We start from the raw sequence: 21,419 nt of genomic DNA, 5'->3' as shown, positions 1-21,419 counted from the left end.
CAAAAGACAAATTTCCTCCTGCCCTCCTATGCCATCCTAAACATTCCTGTAGCTACAGGCATTAACATTAAAACTGCCAGTCCATGTCAGCTAGGAGGCTGGAGCGCCTCCTCTTTCAGACTTCCATTATTATGGTTATACCCATGAATCTCAGAATAGCAATTTCAGGTGTGCAGTAGGTTACTGCAGCTCAGGTTACTGTAGCTTCTCTGAGAAAATTTCTTATGACAAACTTCTTGTGGTCTTGAAACAATGGGGCACTTATCTTGGTCAGGGTACTTTGTGTGCAGAGATGTCAAGGAATAGTTTCTCATGAGAATGAAAAACTTACATAATACCAAATTTTCACTGCAAATTACTTCCCATAGGAAGTCCAGAATTATCACTGTGATCTGTTTCTGGGACGTTCCTCTTGAGCCTAATATAATTAAAACTGCTAGAGAAGTTTTCTGTGACATAAGTTAACCTATTTCTTTAAATACTTTTGCTGTATGAACTGCTGAAGCTTACCTTAAAATCTATGATATTCAACTGAAATGATCAAGGAAATAATTGGCTCCATAAATTTTCAGTCTTTTTCTAGTTTTCTCCCACTGACAAAATCTTATATTCTCTCTGTTTCCCCATGTAGTAAGGACATCAGTTTTGCAATGTTAGTATCCTGCTTCCAAATCCAAAAAGATAAAGATGAGAGATGAAGAACATTAAGCTAAATATATAAATATAGAAAGAAGTGTGGAAGAGAGCTCCTGGGTCCCAAGTTGTCCCCTGCTGTCATGGACATTTGCATCACAGCATCCTACCCCATTTTACAGGACTGTCACAGCCCTACTATTTATAACCTTAAACAGCTCCTAATTTCCCATCTTAATTTATTCATGGCTATCTTGTGAGGAAGCCTATTACATGCATTTTCATGGCCCATCTCCTGCATCATGGAACCATTCCCTAAGGTATTCTTTGATCTTAAAAGCTGACCATGAAGATCTATTACTTGATGGAATACACCTGTAGGTTATTCACTTGGAAACAATGCCTGACCTGATATCAGGGGCTGCAACTGTTACGACAGCAAGAATTATCCCTTTCTTCTAGGTATGTTTTTTTAGGTGATTTCTTAGCAGATTCCTAACCATTTTACAAGAAGTGAAATTTGCCACCATTGGCTAAAAAGAAGACCCAACAACATAACAAATATGAATAGCAGGTCCAGACTGAGATGTTATTTATGCTGTCCTGCCAATCTGGAGAATTTGTGGCACACCATCACAGGATACTATTTTATTTTCTCTGCATAAAAAGATTATTGTTAAAAGAAAGAGCCATTGTGTGCTGCATCTTTTGACATTGCAACGACTACTTTGGTCATGTCAGGAGACTGCTGTCATGGCCTGCTGTCTCCCCAAATGTCACGACTAGGTCTGAAGACAAACAGCAGGACCAAATGACTGAATATTTTATTTTTCCTCTGATAGATATAACTCAATGCCTATTTTGTGTATAAGTGCAAAGCTTTTTCACATATGAAAATAGATCGTCGAGAAGCAAGTGCAGTGTTTCTTTGTCATGTTCACAGTAGAAGAAATTACAAAGCTGTGACTCTTATCCAAGTTTGTGTCATAACAATATCTCAGTTGTTCTTGCAGCCAGATGACCTCAGGACTTGGGATAGGTGAAGAAATATATTTAGGTTGATTTGAGAATATTTTAAACAGAAGTTATGAATAAATATTAGATCCTGAGACTGTTCATTGCTCTGGGGATAATTCTGGCTCCTGATTCTGTGAATCACAAAAATGCCTGCTTGCCCAGGCCACCCCACTGGCTTCTGCGGTGACTCTTTTCATGCTGCACCAGAACAAGTCCTGGCAGTTCAGAGACCTCAAAAAAGTCTTTGTTCGCATTTTAATGCATCATGTGAGGTCTCATATCCTTACTTGCCTTTGTCAGGATGGACAGCACATGGTGAGATTAACAGATCCAGTTATCTTGCCGCAGTTTGTAAATGCAAGTTCAAGAGGTGCACCAGAGGACTGGCCCAGCTGTAAGTGAGTACCTAGTCATTTGGGATGAGGATACAGTACTAGTCATGTTTCTCTGTCTGTGGGATCAGCTACAGCTGTTTGTTTATCTTAGTCCAATGGACCATCCTCTGTGCAGGGACAGAAGGATGGAGCTACAAAGGCAAAACTGAGGGTTTTTTTTGCCAAGGATGATCTTACAGTTCTCTCCCATTTACAAGGTCCCAGTTATGTCCCTTAGGCTTAAGCTTCAGTCCCATGCCTTCCCCAGGGCTACTCTAACATCAGTGGAAGCCGCAAAGAGAAGGTTTACACTTTGGGCAGCAGAGCCTCATTTTCTCTCTCTCTTTTTTTTTGTGGGAAGAAAACCCCAAACATCTCACACAATAATTCAGATGCTGTGAGATGTCCTTGTATATTCATTGTTTGTGCTCTGAATGAGGGTTTGAGCCTTAAAAGCAGGTTTCTAGTTTCCCCAGGCCATGCAGGTCTGCATGGGGAGGCTGGATGCCCTCCTCCCAGTGCAAGTGCCATGTTCGCCCCATGCCCTCCACAGCCTGCAGAACCCCCAGGGGCCCGGAGACAACCTTACGAGCAGCAGAGTGTGGCTTATCTGACTGCCTGTTGTGTACAAGAAAGAAGTAAAGCAGCTGGTGTATTTTAGCATGATTAACTTTGCTAGAAATGATTTCCAGTCTTCAGAATTTGGTCTTTGGAGCTGTTACAGACCTTGTGCAAGCCTTTTCCCTGTGTTAAGCAGAGAAGCTGCCCCAGCCAACTTCTTAAGGTTGGAAGTAGGTGTGGGTATCTATTCACCCACTTTTGGTCTATGTCTTCTCTTTAAATGGTTCTTACTGGATTTGTTTGAGAGCTTACACAGGTTTTAAAATATACCTTTATTTATCCTTGTTTTCTGCACCTTGAATTAACAGTGACTTAAAAATTTCAGATCACTCCTGCCTCATGAGAGCTGTCTAAGTGCAGCTTAGGGTGCAGTCTTACTTTTTATGCTTTCCTAATCCATCCCAGAGAAACACGGCTTCTCTGCTGCATGGTGGCACGGCTTCAGCACAACAGTTGAAAAAATTCCTCTTCAGCACCCTATGGTTTAATGTTTATGTGCTCTTCTCTCTGAAAGACAGTGTTAATTTTGTCCTCATGCAGGCTGAGGAGGGAAGTGAAGTCATGTCTCCCCTGTCACGGAAGACTGTCCTACCTCCTTGGCTGTTCTAGAAAGGCAAAGGGCTGCAAAGCCAGTGCGCCATGGTCTTTAAAGTACAGCCAGGGTGTTTCCCACGATTTTTACAGCATGAATTTGTTGGTGAACATCAGGCATGGTTGCAAGCACACTCAGCTCCCTACTTGCCTCTTTCTTAGTGCCTTGCTCCTGAGTGGTTTGAGGGATGAGGGAAGCAGCTAGTTGTCCTGACCTGGCAGTCAGAAAATAACCTGCATGCAGAATGTCAAGCTAGAAGCCCAGCACCACGGTTTCTATGTCCCAACTTTAAATTTTGGGCCTTCAAATTCTACATATGTCCTGCTTTACCCGCTTACCTCCCCTACTAGCCAAAACCATGAGTGCCACTTGCTGGCGGAAACAGGTTTGGAGTCATCTGCAAACATTTTCATGTTTGGTTTCAGGAGAATCGGGGAAACGAAACATCACATTCTCGTTGTAAATCAGCACTTGGGTTTAAATGATGCATTGACTTCCAGGATAGTTTTCTGAAGATCTTTCAGCTCATCTGTCTTGTTTTTGCGTTACAGTAGAGGAAATGCGTCCACATGCTCACAGCTCAAATCAGAGATGGTAACAGCTTATGCCATTCCAAGTCTGTCACCATATCTACCCATACACCATATTAATCCTTCCTCTTTTTATAAACTGCACACCCTACACCCCCCTGCAGCACAAAATCTTTGTATAACCCTCAGTTTCAAAAGGGTAATGCTGTGTTTCTCCAGAACTGTTATTCAAGACACCTAAAACACTTTGGGGAAGCTATTCTAACAAACAGCCTTGTCTTGAGATGTACAGACAGAGTCTACTGTTATTTATATTATAAGACAAATTAAGCCAAGTGAAATAATAGTCGTTAACCAAACACCTTTAGTTCCGCAACCTAGCATAATATGCATAACAGCAAATCTCAGAAAAGTTCCTATCTGGGCTGGTTTTTGTAGTTAAGAATGTGCATATGAAAGGAATCAATTAATGTGCTTATATCTCATCAGTTTCTGATAATTAATATGAGCTCTAAGGGCTTTATGGATTGCTGGTTTGATAATTCACTAGCAGCTGAAGTAATAGAGGTTGTGATGGAAAGATGGCCTCATAGCTGCCTCGCGGAGTGCACTAAATGATTGAACCCAAAGAATAATAGGGATGGAAATTGCTGTGTTCATTCATGGATAATATATGACAGGAGTAAGGCAACCAGCAAGTTAGCAGATGACTCAGCCAAGCATCTATGACTGAACAAAGTGTGATTCTAACCTTCTGTCATTGAAAATATATTTAATGGAAACATTACCATTCTGATATATTGCTTGCTAAGATAAGACATGTTTATAGTACAGTTTCCCTGTGATGCTGCTATAGGACTAGATTTTGGCACACTTGCTCTTGCCGAATTGTACCTCACCCCAAAATAAATCTACTCCTCCTGGAGCAAGAGACTATTCAAAAAGAGCAAGTGAGCCAGAAGCTGGTCCAAAGTTGGCTGGACCCAAATATCACCAGATAAATATAAAGGATCCTATTAACGTTTGATATGCAGAGAGGAAGATATCTATAAACACTGAGGACCACATGTAAGGCTATTCCTTTGTTATGACTTTTTCAGCCTAAAACTAGAGCACTGGACAACATAATTTACTTTTTAATTATCAAATATGAATGGCCACATGCCTCAGATGCAGATCAAAGAAGCGGGATGCTAAAGGCATGGGTTAAAGTTAGCTGCCTTCTCCCTGCATCTGGGAGAGCTCAGTTTGTAACATTTTTTATTGATAGGAGCACTCAGGTGTTCAGAGCACAAAGTCTGGAGTGTTGTATTAAAGTGAAACTTGCTGAAGGGAGGGGAAGGAGGATAAAAATGGAGCAAGATAATCTCTAGAGCACATTATACATGTATGCTGGTCAGGGATGGCTTGCAGCAATTCTGCAGTACTGTGCAGCAGGACCCTGCCAACAGAATTCATGCTGAAAACATATGTTCTTCTGCTCAAACCAGCTTTCGCTACATCTGGAAACCAAGAGTCAGAGGGAGAGAGAAAAAATAAGGCAGCAGCATATGTAATTCTCTTCTAAGAGAAACCATTCATTTGTTCATGAAAGAAATCTTTCTCCTTGTATCACCAGCAAAAATTCTCACAAAGTTCTGGAATGGATATTTAAAAGCTGGGCTAGGAAAGCAAAAAAAAAAGGTAGGGGGAGGGAATGTAGGTAACGGCAGACCTTTGTGACTCTTTTTTCTGATGTAAAGTCATGTCTTGATATCAAGAGAAATCTTACTTAGCAAAAAGTGGAAAACTTGGGAAAAACGTTGTTTAAAATGACTGCAAGACTTGTGAAAACCCCAAAATAACTCTGTTTTGCTGTCAAAATCCTGGGAAACACAAAACAGATGTTTCACCCAGCCTCACTTACTCAGCCAGATCTCTCCTTGCTATGCATGCAGCTGTACCACATGCCTCTTCTGAGAAAGAAATACTGCTTTCCTTTGGCACTTCTGCGTCATTCTCACTGACCAGCCAGTCACTGTTGTTGGATGAAGACAGCTTTTGTCATCCTTCCTGCTACCGAAGTCTGCAGATTCTCCCTGGGACTGAGCAGCTCCGTGATTTGACAAGTAAAATACAAGTATTAGGTACAAGTTTTGGCAAGCCATGGCTCCTCAGGCAATCGACAGGGCCACTGAAGTCAAAGAGCACTACTCGCTGTAATGGGTGGTGGCAGCAGAGCTCTCTGTTTGCACCCTGAACAATGCACACATTATTAGAGTTAATGGCAGCTACGTGTACACGTAATAGTATAGCCTTGAGACTGCAGCTTGGGAACGCCACAGGAGCAGATTGTTTTATTTTTGTTCATGGGAGAAAGTATGGTGAGTAACAGGAAAATCAGCTGAGCAGAGGCCGAACTCTTCCTGCTGGTTTGCTTAAGCAGGGAGGGGTGAGATCCAGGACTCCTGTCTCTAACTGACATTTTGGGGCATTTTAAGAGATTATGTTGACCTCTGGATCCTCCATTTACCTGCTGCCTCACCCTGGAGGCACATGATGCCTCCAGCTCAGCATTTTGGGATGTTCAGCTCATTGGCCAGGTGATGGGGACACTAATCTGTGTAGTCAGAGGTGGATGTTTTACCCTGAATTCATCCTCTCCTCTCCTCAGTCCTCTAACAAGCAGTTACTGGTGGTGAGGCTCTCCATCCCTATGCTCCACATGAAAGAGCTGGTTTAAGAATTTTGCTCTTGGCAAGTTCTGTTTGTGAATCCCTAGTGCTCTTCAGCATCGGGGATTTAGCATCCACTCTCTCTGGGGATACTTCCTTGGAAAAACGTGTGGTTACTTCATGTAGGCAGATTGCCACCTTGCACCTGGACATCTGTGGGTCCCATTCCCAGACACGAAGCTTGGCTGGGGAGGGAAGTCTTGGAATCTGACCCTAAAAATCTACAGAGTGCAATACTAAGTGAGGCTGTGGCTCTAGCCTGAGGTTACTGTTTTAATGTTACATTTCCATCAAGCAGCTTCCTTTCCTGGAAAACTGATGGTTGCATTTCAGATGACCAAGCATAACATCATTATTTTGAAACTGAGATGGGAATCTTAATATATAATCAAGAAAATTGTACTGTCACCACAACAAAGAAGAGGCTCATTATCTAAAATTATCTGAATATTAATAGTTTAAAAATCATTCAGGAAAGACAGGCATGGGGAAGAGAGAAGCTATTGACTTACATACCCTGGGCTCCTAAATTCAATATGAGGTAGAGGGAGTTAAACCTCTGGCAGTCTCTTAGAAATTATTAAGGAAGAAAAGGAGGCTCACCACCTTGCAGTAGAAGGGGAGGCCTCTAGAGTGAATCAGATTCACAAGACATTCTTATAAGTTTTCATTAGCAGAATCACACTAAGGCAGATTTGGGAATAGTGAGGGATTTTAACTGTACAAAAGGGAAATAATATTGCAAAACCCAGACTGTTCAGCCTCTCCTTGGAAGACAATTTTTGATAAGGAAGATGAAACAGTAAAATCTTTTTCTAGTTTTGATCCTAACCCAATAGGGAAGGAGGGGTTGAGAATATAAAGGTAAAAACCAATTTGTGTGAGAGTGAACATGAAATGACAAAGTTTATGATCTTCATAAAGAGAATAAAAAAAATTAAATGCAAGAAGGCAAACTTCAGTAGCCGTGAAGGATCGATAGGCAAAGTCTCGTGGAAGGCACTTTAAGGAAAAGATGAAACAAGCTGGCAGCTTCTCAAAGAATCAGAGGAAGAAATCAGCTACAGAAAGATACAAATTTAGCAAAATCATGAGCTCTTCATTGATTTCAAACTCAAGAGGAAATGTAGGAAGTAAACAGTAGGTGAGATTACAAAAGGTGGGTATAAAAGAATAACTCAAGCATATAAGAACAGAGGCATCAAGGACAAGAAGAAATCACTTTACAAGTACATTTCTAGTAAGGAAAAGACTGGTGGAGATGGAAACATTACAGATGAAGGTCAAAGTATTTAATGCTTTTTTTCACATATCATCCCAATAGCAGTGATCAGGTGGTTAACATCATTAATTCCAAGGACGAAAGACCATAATAGGAAAAGGACAAGCCAGAGAGGAATTAGGTAGGCTCGCATTTTCAATTGGCTGAGCTTCCTTGTCTGAAACAAGGATATCTCTGGCTTGTCAGCAGTTATCACTGAGGCCTTGCGGGGAGCAGCTGGGGTACCAGGAGTCTGGAAAAGGTCAGGGGAAAGGAAGGGGCAATAAAAAAAAGCAGAGAAAGTAGAGTCAGAGGATCACAGAGCCGTCAGCTTAAATGCAGTCTCTGGAAATATCTTCACAAATAAGCAAACAAACTTCTTAGGAGGAACTGGAAGGTGAAAAGGTTAGCGTCCAGCTTAGATCTACCACGTACAAATCATTTGAAATAAGGGGAGAAGCAGTGGATAGCAGCTATCTTTGCTTTAATCAGGTTTTGACTGCTGCACATGACTCACAACCCAGTAAGCAAGCAGTAGAGTGTATAGGCTGTTTGCAGGCTGTTCTGGTACCTGTACCTACAGAGCAGCTGGCAAAGTTTTGCTCTCAAAATGAAAGCATGCTTTGGACAGGATAATGCGGGATGCTAGAGCCAGTTTCGCCCAATGCTATCACTAACTATCTGGACGATGGGAAAGGAGACATGCTAGATAAATTAACAGATGATACTGCTGGGAGGATCTGCAAGTACATTGCAGGATTGCTTTAGAATTCAAAGTGCCCTTGGGAAACCAGTGAAATGGCCTGGAAAACACACAGGATAAATTTCCATGGTGAAAATGCAAGGTGCCACACTTCAACAGCATTGATCACAAATCAGAGGTTGGTAAGAACAAAATTAAGTTGCAAATCTGTGTCATGAAAAAAGCAAACTATGTGTATGGTGTATAAAAGCAGTGTCACAGAGAGACACTTGGAGAAATACCATCTATTTGTTCCTCAGCGTAGATACGGCTGTAATTTGAGACGTGGACAAATTTGAGAATATCCAAAGGAAAGCAACAAGAGGTCTAAAAAAGCAGGATCTTGGAGGAAATAGTGAAGGAATTAGCTTGGTGAGGTCTCAAGAAAAATAGACAGGGGGAGGGGGTGGTAGCAGCCTTTTAGTATACAAAGGCTGCTGTGAAGAGGAAAGGCATAACCTGCCCTCTGCATCTACAGGGGATAGGTCAAGAAGCAGTGGAGTTCAACTGCCGCAAAGGAAGTGTATAAAAATTTTCTGAGGCATTAGGGAAAACCTTCTAATGGTACAATTAGGGAAGCACTAGAATAGATTGCCTGGGGAAGTCGTGGAGTCTCCATCACTGGCGGTCTCAACAATTTAGGCTAACATCTGTCGGGAACAACACACATATAACCAAACTGGCTGGGGGCCAGGGAGGTGACTGCATGATCTCCTGAAGTCCCTTCCAGACCTGTTTTTCCCTGGATCTAATCATTCAAGAGCCTCCCTTCCTGACAATGCTATGTACTTTTGGTTTGAACCATTTGGCATGCTATTTGATTTCTATCCTTATTTCTTTGCAGTCCTATGTATTAAACTATGTGCTTGCAGATAATTCCTAGCTTACCTGAAAAGGGAGTAATATTTCACTTGGAGTTCCTCAAGCAAACATTAAGGTTGCATCTGCAGTCATCTTATATCACTGTGTTTTCAGAAGCTTAAATTTAGGCACTCTTCAGGGAATCCAGATCCTAAACCTGGTGGTAGGAGAGAGGAGAGGGGCTGGCACTTAAATCATATGAAAGAGCAAGAAGCAGAGCGACAGGTTGGCAAGCTGCTGTGCGCTACACAGGAGAAGAGGTGGGCTGAGCTCTTATAGCCTTCCTCCCCGCCCCCAAAAGAGAGAATTCTCTAATTTCCCACTCTCAAGGGGGAATGGGAGGATCAAGACACAGCCCTGTCTCCCCTCCCTAGCCCACCCCGTGGCCAGTGCTCAGAGATGCCGCTCAGAGCAGGCAGTGGTTACCTGGCAGTGACCTAGGCACAGCCTGAGTCACTGCCAGGTAACCACTGCCTGCTCTGAGAGATCACTGAGATCTTCAGGGTTGGATTTGCATCCTGCTTGGTTCCCCAGACCTGGGAAAATAGTACCGAGAGAATCTGTCAAACCAAAAATAATCTGGGGGAGTAGGGGAGAGGTAGGGAAGAATTCCTTGTATTGACCCCTTGATTTTATGATCCCAAATTTGTATTACTAGACTTTCCCAGTGTCCCTATGAGACATACCAAACAGCAATGACATTCACAGACAAGAAATCAGCTTTTAAAGTGCTTAGAAAATACCTGACCTTTAAACAGAAAAGAGAGGTGTTAAGTGAACCATTTACCTTAATGTGATATTTTCAGCTGAGATGAAAGTACTCTACTAGGTGGATAGGGTCAAAAACCTGTCTCCGTCAGTATTCCTCTCCTGTGATGTGGAGCAAACATGCCAGTTCTCAGCTGTCCCCCAGAAACCTCAGCTCTGGGCTTGACTCGTGCTTCATCTGGTTTTGGCTGGTGGCAATTGACAGCCCTGCAGTCAGAGATGGCAGAGAGAAGGACTTGGGATGTATTGTCCAAATAGCTGATTTTCAAGCTTGGATATAAAGGGAGGAAGGAAATATGTTCACATATATGTGGAGGAAGTATAGATCAGAGACCTATGGAGAGCCAGGGGCTCTGCAAAGCCCATAAACCCAGGGGGAAAGAGAATGGGTGGCTGACAGTGACCCCCCCAACTGCTGTTAAACTGATCAACTCTCCTAAGATTTTACTTTTCCACTACACGTCCATCCTCCTTTCACACCAGCTGACCCAGTCTGCCCTCAACCAATTCTCATGGTAGCTCCAAACTTCTCATTCTTCATTCCTCATTCATCCTTCTCCTAATGACCTCTGCTCACAGCAAGCATTCACAATTGCCAGCCCACTGAAGAAAAAACTTGAGCTTTCTGAATTTCATGGTGTCTCAGAACACAAAATTCCAAAATAACTCTGTCTGCCTCCTCAGGCACACACTCCTGGTTGAGAGAGACTGTGATAAATTACATTTATGTGCAAGAAGAAATCACTGTTCATGGTTGGCTCTGAACTTGCTTGGAGGTCAGTGGCATATGACTCCTAATCCAGTGGAGCTCTAATTTGTTTAATAGATGAATGAGTCCATCTTTTAATACCTCCATCCTTGGAGATACTCAAAAGCCATCTGGACATGGTCCTGGGCAACTGGCTTTAGGTGGCCCTTCTTGAGCAGGGGGGGTTGGGCCAAATGACCTCCAGAGGTCCCTGCCAAGCTCAACAATCCTGTGTGATTCTGTTACTCCTTTAATTCCTGAGCCTGCATTGCCTGAAATAGCCGGTTTCTCTCTTGACCAGTGTTTCAAGTGTTGCTCTCCAAACTTGAGCATTAGACAGGGCAAACAACAGTTGACTTCAAGCCCCAGTAAAATTGTGCAGCCCCCAGACCAGGATTGCTTGGTTATCCCATAGAGGTTGCTACATGGAACCACTTATTCAAATCTCCCCTGATCCACGATCCTGTGAGGCATACTCTATTTCAGGATAAGCAAACTTGTTTTAGGAAATTTAGAGCATTTAGAAGAGAAGACCTTTAAACTGCAGAGGGTTTTCAGACTTGGTGACAGTGGAGCTGCCGGTCGTGCTACCATCTCATATATGCAGCTATGCATTACAAAGACAAGGGGCAGTCACACAGAAAATGGTGTCTGCGCCTTACTTGAAACCTGCTGTTCTCCTGGTGGCATCAATGCTGTTATTTAGGTCACTTTTTAAAAAGGATAAATTAGTCCTCAGGGCAGAATTGGATCCTTTGGCTCTGTAGCCAGATTCTGTTCTCATTCTGGAGTAAATAGATGGCGACGGCTTTAGTTTGTTGAAGATAACAGAGATGCACTCACAGAACTTGTGTGTATTACAGTGGAAAGCAGGATTTGATCTTTTAATAGAAAAAAATAATCAAAAGTCTCCACACTGTTTCCTCAAGCTTCATTAGCAGAAAAAAACATGAGCAAGAGTAATAATTTCTTTTTTTTTTCTCATTTCAGTGAAGATAAGGTCTGCCCCCAAAGCTCTCTACCAGGTTACATTGATTCCTCAGTAAAGACATTTTCACTGAGATCTTTTCATTACCATTAGAAGGAATCTATTGCAGAATTCAGTCTAATAGCACAAAACACTTTCAGTGGCAAAACTTCCCCAGGGAGAGGAATTTGTTAGAAACTTGACCAGCCAATATGTAACTGAAGTTACGTTAAATTCTATCTATATAATACCAGTTAGTGGTAGTATACAAATAAAGCTACCCTTTCCCCCCTGCTTTTGTTTTCTTCATCTGCATGGCTTAATCACAGTTTTAAGGAGCTTTATGTCCCCTTCTTTGTCTTGGTATATTCAGATGTATAGCTTTACTTGCCAGAAGAAAAAATGTATCACACTCCATGCATCTGAAATCCTTGTCCTGCTCCTTTCACACAAGGTCTGTGTAACTTTTTGTTCCTCAAAATATTGTCAGGAAATTCTGCAATAAACATTAACCACAGGGGTAGGTTTTCAAACAGTATGTCTGGAAGGGTGTATTTCTTACGCAGCCCTTGCATGACCTCAAGGCAAGTCCTAATGATGCTGGTAAAAAACCTATCAAGCAAGTATGAAACCCTTGTGGTTTGGTGGACATGGCTAATATGAGACCCTCCTGCAAGAGCAGCCCATTTCCATGGGTTGACTGTATCCTCCATCCCCTTGCCCAGTGCCTGTCCTCTTTCTCCTCCACCTCCAATTTGTCTGGCATCATCAGTGGCACCAGCTGCCTTTTCACCAGCAAACATGAGCAATATGAACAACTTCTTTCATAGCTTAGGTATTGCTCAAAAGCATGGCTTGTTTTTCCAGAAAAGCAAGAAAGGACCTTTTCCCTTAGGTTTTGCTGTTAAGCCTGTGGAAAAGAAAGTCAGTTGTCTGACCACATATTTTCGCTGTGCTTCTTCCCTTGCCCAGGAGCAGCAGTGGGAGACTTTGGGCCTGCCTGTCTTCTTCTCAGGTGATATTTGAAGACATGCCCTTGCACTCATACAGCAGTGAAAAGCATTATTTGGTACAAAGTGTAAGTTAATGACACTACTGAAGACAGCTAAAGGGAATTGTCCAATAAAACAGTCATGATTTTTCTGTTAGTGAGTACCAGGTCACCAAACCTTTAACCTACCTGTAGGAAAAAGTCAGGTTTGTTGAGTCTCATTTGAGCAACGGCTTTAAGCAACAGCAACAGTAAGCGACTGCTCACATCCCATCTTTTCAGAACAAAATGGGTTGAGATTTTGAAATGACCACCTGATTTCTAAGGGGCAGTTATTTTATACTCTTAAAGGAGTTTAAAAACCTATTTATTTAAGACAGAACCAAAATGTTCTGGAATTCTTAAAATGAAACTTTTTTATGAAGATGGTCAGAAATTTGGTTTGGCCAATTGGTTTGCAGAAAACATCTGAGATTTTTAAACAGTTGTGCCTTGGGTTCAAATGGTTCAAAAGAGCTTATAGATGACATATGCATGAAGACGAAAGAGAAAATGAACAAGGAGGTGTGAGTATATCCTTTTCATTTTTTGTTTCAATATTTTTTAATTCAAGATTTATGTAAAAGTTCAAGTTTTCAAACAAAACACAAGTTTCAGTATTTGCTGTTATGCCAGTGTGAACTGAGGAGAAGAATGGAATACCTTAACCTTAGAGGCATATGTAAGAGGCATATGAAAACCCTATTGATTTTCAGTATGCATTGTGTCCATCACGCACCAAGTCCTTTCTTTTTAAGGACAGCATACATTTTAATGCTAGAGTTTCCTTTGGTGGACTCCAGTTAGATATATCCCCTTAATCACTCTAAGTTATTTACAGGGGGGTTGTTTCTTAACCTTGCAATGAAGGAATTTACTTGCCTTTAGGAAAAGTACCCTGGAACACTTTGATTTTCACAGTAACAGCCCTTTTTTCGCTCAGTCTGGATCTGTGTTCTATGAGTGGGCTCTAGCAAGTTTGACAGCAGATAGCTGCTTTCCTAACATGTCAGCAGCATATGTACATGTCAATCCATGTTACACAGGAAATAAGCTAACATCATCATTTTAGTGAGGAGTTCCTGTAATTTTCGGTTTCCGTATTAACAGGAAAAATAAGACTCCTTGGGAAGTTTATGGCCTGAAGAGTGACAAATACTTACAATGCACACAGACATGGTTCCCAGATAGTCTCTACTGCATACAGCTCTCCAGCCCACATGGCTTGCATCAGGCACTGGAGGCTGGGGCCTAGTGCTTGGTACAAGGAGGGAAAAATGACGGGAAATAAAAGGGATGAAAGCCTTCCTGAGCAGTCTGCTGAGTGGAAACCTCTGTCTTCTACCAAGGAAGAGTTTCCAAGTGGATGTCATCCAAGAATGATTTGCTTCCCTGGCGAGGTCTGTACCCCGGTTTCAAGGCGCGAGCGGTGCCCATGCCTGTTAACAGCTGTCCCTTTGCCTGGCTCCATCTGCAAACCCTCTGGAGCCTACTCCTCCGCTCCTGCCGTGCTCAGGAGCTCCTCGCTCACCTCGGCACGGCATGGCGGACCACGGCACCTCGTCCCACCTACTCACAGGCTCGTCTAAAACATATCTGTGTGACACCATCTCCGCCCCGGTTTGCGGTGCAGGAGCTTGCTCGTCGCCTTCAGCCACCACTGTGTAGCAAAGCGCTATCAAAGTAACGTGGAGGGGGTCAACCTGGTATGGGATGGTTCTGTCAGCCATGCACGTGAGTAAACTGCACTTCCAGGCAGTGCTTTAGAAAAGCAAAGACCCATTCCTCTGAATACTTTTATGCTGTTCCTGTCAAATGAGGAGTCTCTTCCAAAAATAACAGGTCAGAGACATTTTGTCTTGAAAGTATGAAAACTGAAAGTCAGCTGCTAGAAAGAAACCCTGTTGCCTTCCACAGCACACATGGTCAAAATGAAGACTGAACAGTGTAAACAGAGGTAGCCCATCTGACAACTCAACTTACATTAGGCAGTACAGGGTATAATGCATGGCTGAAAAATGCTCTGAGTAATCTATGCGGGGTTTCAGCACACGATAACATTGGTTTAGTTGTTCACAGAGAGGGGGAGAGAAGCAAGCAGCTGCATTTATGCAAATGTTAAGGTATACCTGACGTTTCCAAGTCTCTGTTTCTGGGTGGTCCTGAGGCTTTTCAGGAGGATTTTCCTGGAGGTCTGTCATCATATGAAATTATCAAAAGCCTAGTTCATGTAAAGGAGGATTCTGCTGAAAGAGTTGGTGATTTTCTCCCTTGCTGTTCGCTGGGACTGGCCAGCTGCTTTCAGAGCTGTAATGAAGGTGTTTAACTCCAGGTGTTGAACGGCCACTGAGAACTTATTATATATTCTCTGGCTTACATTAAAACACATATGTATTGTCAGTTTATATTTATGAATTTCATAACATAAGTGCATGTGTTTCATTACAGTGTGAAGTGTAATTTTGAGATATTAAGGATGTAGAAGTGAACCCAGCATGGGACTTGACCCTGCAGGCATGCCATGACAGCGTAGGACTTTGCCTCCTGAGCCTGGGAGACCCACAGGTACAGGTGAGCAGGAGGGAAGGACAGGTGTCCCCATGAGGAGAAAAGCACTGCCACTCCCTGGACCTGTCAGATGAAACACTGCCAAGGCCTCCAGCATCCACGGAGTCTTCACTTACTGTCCTTTTCCTGCACTTCAAAGAGTAATTATATTTACAAAATAACAGCTTTTTCTTTCTCTCTGTTTTTCTCCAAAACTTCTTAGCTGTGCTCTGTTTCTGGCTCACATTTTAAATGTGCTTTGGCAGCAAGAAGAGCCCCAGCTTCTTTAATTTATTACCTCTGTTTATGGAATATGGATATTGGGCCAACTTTACTTCTTACACTAAGTGAATCAGTGCAAATGCAATCACTTTTGGACATCCACTGTATAAAATAAGCATATTTAGATGATCAAATAAGTGTTCCCATATGCATGTTGGCTGGTATTTCGTGCTGGTATAGCATTCTTGTTTTTCTTATGTGGTGTCCTTTGTCTTATTTCCTTTCCTTTTCAACTGTGTCTGGTCAGTCACTCAGCGAAAAAAAAAAAAAATTGCTTGTACCTTAAAAGAAATACTGTCTATTCAGCATATGGCATTTATAGATCTTCGGAAATTCTTTTGGGAGGCGTGCTTCAGATTAGTGGTCTTTCTCCTTCGGGGATGGTTTTAATTTGTTAGCACTTTAGATCTGTAGTCTTGAGGTAGCTCCTTTTTCAGTCAATAAAATGGTTAGTGAAATGAGGGTAAAATATTATAATTGTGTTCTTCAAATCAGATTTTTATGTGGGGTTTTTTCCTCTTGGTATGTAAATCTGTCATTTGGAGATGATTTTTTCCTGTTTTCTGTTAATCTTCAGTGCATGTGCCAAGAATGATGATTTTAACCATGAATTACCACAGTAACTCAAAGCCAAACTGCTGAGAGGCCGCTACCCTGGGATGAAAAGGGAGCCAAAAGCAGCCCTGCTTTGACTGCAGTGTTTCCGACCGAAGTCTGCCACCCTGTCTACAGCTCTCACCTCTGCTCACAGCACATCCCCTCCTTGGTACCACATGCACATCCCGGGGCTCAAAGCACCAAGCCACCTGTAAGGAAAGCCAGCCAAATTAGTAAAGATAAAGACGTACTCGAACCGCACCGGCTGCCAGCTTCCTGCAAAACAACAGCTCTGTTGTAGCCAACACGGCTCGTCCATTTATCCACCTTTACTCATCACTGATGTATGGCCAAAGCCCTTAAGTAGGACGCTTCGGAATGAAAGGACATACCAATTTCACGCAATCCCGGGCCAACAGCAGCCAGCTGTGGCAACACCGTCACGGAAACAGCTGAAGACAGCGTCAACAAAAGGCCGCTAATCTGCCATGTCTACACATTAAAGTCTTTGCCCAGCAGAAACTTTTGAAAACAGCATTGTCTGTACAGAGCAAATGAGAAGGCCAAGGCAGGGTAACACTGTGATTTATTGCAGTAACCAGGAAAACAGCTGTCTTCAGGGCCTTGGGATTCATCTAGTCCATCCCAGCCCCAAGACAGGATCAGTGATATCTTGCCAGTTGGGCAGACATTTACACAGCCTGACCCTAACATCCCTCTTGTCCAGGGACTTCACACCCTCCCAGGTAGTCTTTTCTGGGGCTCCAACAACCTTCCCAGGAAAAAGCTTTCCCCACCATCTAACCTAATGCACTGCTGTATTTTCAGCCCATCATTTCTTTTTCCCTCACCAATGGACATGGAGAACAGATTATTCTCTTTGCCCTGCAGCAGCTTTTACATACTACAGCCATGTTTTCCCACCAGTTTTCCCTTCCCTCATGCTGAAATATGTGAGCACTGTCAGCCGTTGCCTTCCTTAGCCTGTTTACTATGGACTTGAACTCTATGTGAAGATCAGCCTACATGGTCAGTTCCTTGACAGAGAGACAGTATGCAACTTGTGGGACAAACTTACCAACAGGACAGAAGACGTGGATGACCAAAGACGCCACTGAAAGGCACTCTATGATGGCTTAGGTGTGCAACAGGCCAGAACTATTTCTGTCACAGTCTCTGTGCCTATGTGTGTGCCTGCATGGTTTGGGGTTGTTTTTTTAGGATTTACAAATGGTGAATTAATTTCTGTTGCACTAAAAAAATCTGCTAATGGATATGCACTTGTTTCTTTTCTCTAAAGTATTCATGTAACTGAGACTGAGAATAATATTTTGCATCATGCAGTAGATTCAGTGGTAAATTGCTTTGTAACTTGACCCTTATGATTTGGAAATGAACAAATTACTTAGCAAGTGTCCGGGCCCCACTGGGGGTGGGTGGCAGAAAACCAGCTGCAGAGAAACCACAGAGAAGGAAGATGCTTGTCCCTATTAGCACCTCCCCAGAGGTAATCAGGAATGCATCCTGAGGCTGGGGCTTGTGATTCTGATGTCCCATTTACTGCTTGGAGCATCTGGGCCAATTGCGAGAGGATGATTTGCAGATATCTAATGCTTCACATGAGCAAAGTCACAAGGACCATGCTGAGTAAATTATAAACATGCCTAAAAACAAAATAATGAACAAAAGCAAACACACAAACTCAAACAGCTTCCTTTCTCTTGAAAACCTATACTGATCATGAGCTCCTTATGAAAGCCAAGGTATGATTTTGTCCAAGAAAGAAGGCTTCTGTTTGAAGTTAAAATAATTATTAGCTTTATTATTTAAAAAAAAAAAAAAAAAAGAAAAAAAAAACTGGAGAGAGGTGCAACTGAATAACATTTCATAACGTATAGGAAGTTTCCCCATTACACTTGACAGGAACAGAGTAGCCTGGAATCAAAGGGGTATGTTAACAACTCAGCATACCTCCCTCTTTGGAACTAGTATTAGTCTATCATATCACTAAAAAATAATAAATCTTTGTAAAAGGCAGCAGTTGCTTTCATAGTCCAGCAGCAACCCCCGTCTGGTACTACTGGAAAGTAAAAAAGGCAACACACTCTAAATTACATTGTTAAAACACCTACAGCCTAGTTCATTTTCATATGCTATCCATATGTAAGCCCTTAGCAATAGACAACCACTTAAAAACCTCTCTTGTTCTGTGTGTGTGTGAGAGTGAGTGAGAGAAGGTGAACATGGAGCCCTGTGTTTTTATTCTGACATTGTCGAGAGGAAAATATTGCAAAACTTAACTCGCATGAAAATAATTAAACTGGATAAATAAATGAATAAATATAATAGCAAGTTTTCACATATGAGAATTCCTGAAAAGTTTTTAGTTTTATCAACCCCCTTCCACACCCACCAGAGCATATGGGCCTCTGTTTGTGCAAATCAGCAGTCTTTGCTTAAAGTGGATGTTTCTATTAACACTGTGACTAATTACTGAAAACAAACATGTGTAAGTATGATCTCTGCTAACTGCCTCTGTCAACCCATCTTTTTCTTCTTGTTATTCATTTGAAGGGATTAAGATTGCTTGCAAAAGTACAGTAGACCTCTGTTTAGCCCATTAGCTGGCATGAATAAACAAAACCCATCAACCACAATTGACGTCAGGCTTCAAGAATTGTTTTTTACATTAGTTTAAAAAAAAAAAAAAAGTAAAAAGTGAAAAAGTTTTAGAGGAGAACCTTAAAACACCTAACGTAAAGAGCTTTATCACTGGGCATAAAGGGCTGCTTCGGGAACACGTATTGGGAGCACAGCTCTACAAACTGCAGCGCACAAGCTCAGATGGGTGGCAGACATTTTGCGCTGAGGGTAACCAGCGCTGTCTCAGTATGCAAGTCTGGACATACGCGCACACAGAAGGGGCATCCAGAGAAACTTTAATGTCAGTCTTTCTTGTGGTTTTTTTCCCATCCAGAAATAAAAACAAAAAAAAGACCAAGCATTCATTTGGTCTTTGGAAGATGCAAAGATGAAAAGATGCAAACAGATTTTTCTTCCAAGTGTCCTGCAAAAGCCAGATTTATCCTCTGCCACGACAGCATCACAGAGTGGGACTCAGCAGCCTGCATGACTCCTCGTCTTGTTGCCTACTTGGGAGCGGAGGAGAAAGGAGACACCCCAGCTCCTTTGAGCATGTGTGGCTCTTATCAGAGGAAAAAGAGGAAAAAAGCGCATCTTTATGGTACAGCTTGAATGCACGTGCTCCTCACAGCCCCCATTTCTGGGATGGCTGTGGCCCTGGAGAAGCTGTTGGGTCTGAGCTGCTGCGGCCAGGGGTGAAACCAGGTCTCAGGGCACTTCTTTCTCATACACACACTGACTGCCCCGAGAGGGGCCAGCTCTATGGGAGGGGGATAGAAGTAGTAACCACCTTTCTGCAGCCATGCTGCCCTCCTGTCTCACTCAAGAGCTGTGGGATGGGGTCTCAGTGCATTTTACCTCAAGTTGTACATAATGTAAAAACAAATTGTATGCTAGAAAATTGCACAAGTCTACATCTGCTGGTTTTTCAGAGTGCATAGTATGGTTGGGAGCCAATTCCCTGTCATTTCTCATCTCTTGCACTTTACACAGGGTGTTTCCTTTATAAAACAACAACTTGCCTTTGGGTTTAATGATTTCTAAGGAAACATAACTGTCACTGCACTCTGGTGTTTAATTCCTCCTTTGTCATTAGTGTCTGCCCAGTGCAGCCCAGGGACGCCAGTGTGTTCACTGAACTGTGCATGCACTTTGTGTGCTCTTGGGCTCGTGCCCATGCCTGGAAGCTGGTGTTTGATCTAGACTGAACAAGATGGCCTTAGCCTTCAAAGCCAGAGTGTTTACATTCCTCTGCTCTATCTAGGCTCTTTTTTTCAAGTGCCCCCAAGATAGGTGTCTTGTTGTCAGAATAAATACTTACCTTGTGCATTGCCCTTTCCTCTGGTGGCCTCAGCATTCTTTTGCAGAGGTGGAAGCACTGTTAACTCCATTTTATGGATGGAAAAATGGCAGCACAGTGCTCAGACCTGCAGGGCAAAGCAGGGGCAGAAACAGCCAGGGAAAAAAAAAAGAGGTCTCTCACCCAGCCCAATGCAGCCCAGCCTGGGTCAGACCAACCTCGTGAGTTGTAGCACCTCAGCTTCCCTTCCAGCCACCCTTGCCTCAGCTGGTCCTTCTCTCCCCACCCCCGACCAAACCTTGTGGTGCAGGGGGCTGGGGGAGGCAGAAAACGGGGCAGCACGGCAAAGGGTATGCTGAAATAGAAAGTCCTTACCTGATTCATGTTAGCGCAACATGGGATGAAGCAATCGGGGCAGATGTGCTGTCTGACCTGCTCCGTGCCTGTCACTGGAGGAGAGCTAGGTCAGATGATAAGCTCCTGTGAACAAGACTGGTGAAGAGGAGGCATAGGAAGGGGACGAGAGGAAAACCCATCTGAGAACAGGAGGTGAATGGGGCATTGCTTTGGCTGTAAGAGGGGAACAGCAAAATCCACTGCCAGTGGTGACCCATTCAGAAATGGCCCCTCTCTGCCTGGGATGGCTACTGCATGGCAAGGGCAAGTGCTCTGGCAGGGTGCAATGGGGGAGGGTGCTCCCTGTCTCTTCTAGAGCTCAGTAATTGGTGCTGACCTCCTGTGCTCAGACTACAGCCGTGTAAAGGAAAAATCTAATGATTCAATGGTTGCTGTTTGTTCCTACCGCTGCTGTGCCCAGTACATGTGAGAAAATTCAGCTCCAAACGTGGCTTATACACCACATGAATCCACAGTCTGAGAGCTGGAATAACCAATGGAGCTGGGAGCTACAGGAATAGGAAAGCAGCTGTGGCAGGGTGTACAAAATGCAAAGCTTGAGTTTACCATTCCACTCCTCTTCAATCGGCTTGTGAGTACTACCTAGTCCTGCTGGGTATGTCTTGAAGGGGAGATGAAGCAGCAAACAGGTAACCTCCTGACTCAAATCTCATCAGGCTTCCATCCCTTCAGGAAGGCGTTTTGAATTTGCCACAACTTCTCTAAAGATGCCAAAATAAGCAGCAAAGCACCCTGGTTTCGGCTGATGCATCTCACACTGAGCAGAATTACGAGT

The 21,419-nt window shown here is 43.0% G+C and overlaps 1 long non-coding RNA gene across 6 annotated transcripts in view; it reads right to left on the bottom strand.

Annotated features, from left to right (window-relative positions):
• The window catches only part of LOC135311876 (uncharacterized), a 31,170-nt gene that overhangs the window by 9,568 nt on the left and 183 nt on the right, over positions 1 to 21,419 (bottom strand). For 3 of the 6 annotated variants that reach the window (XR_010371413.1, XR_010371412.1, XR_010371408.1), the window contains exons 1-4: positions 20,249 to 20,592; positions 16,427 to 16,493; positions 10,133 to 10,320; positions 9,373 to 9,502 (exon numbers count right to left, since the gene is read on the bottom strand). This is a non-coding gene — a long non-coding RNA (uncharacterized LOC135311876). The other 3 variants (XR_010371409.1, XR_010371411.1, XR_010371410.1) reach the window with 3 other exon arrangements.

Source organism: Phalacrocorax carbo, chromosome 2, assembly GCF_963921805.1.
Source record: "Phalacrocorax carbo chromosome 2, bPhaCar2.1, whole genome shotgun sequence".
In the NCBI taxonomy this organism is placed as follows: domain Eukaryota; kingdom Metazoa; phylum Chordata; class Aves; order Suliformes; family Phalacrocoracidae; genus Phalacrocorax; species Phalacrocorax carbo.
The sequence above is the reverse complement of the archived record's forward strand: the minus strand, read 5'-3'. Positions and strand labels throughout refer to the sequence as shown.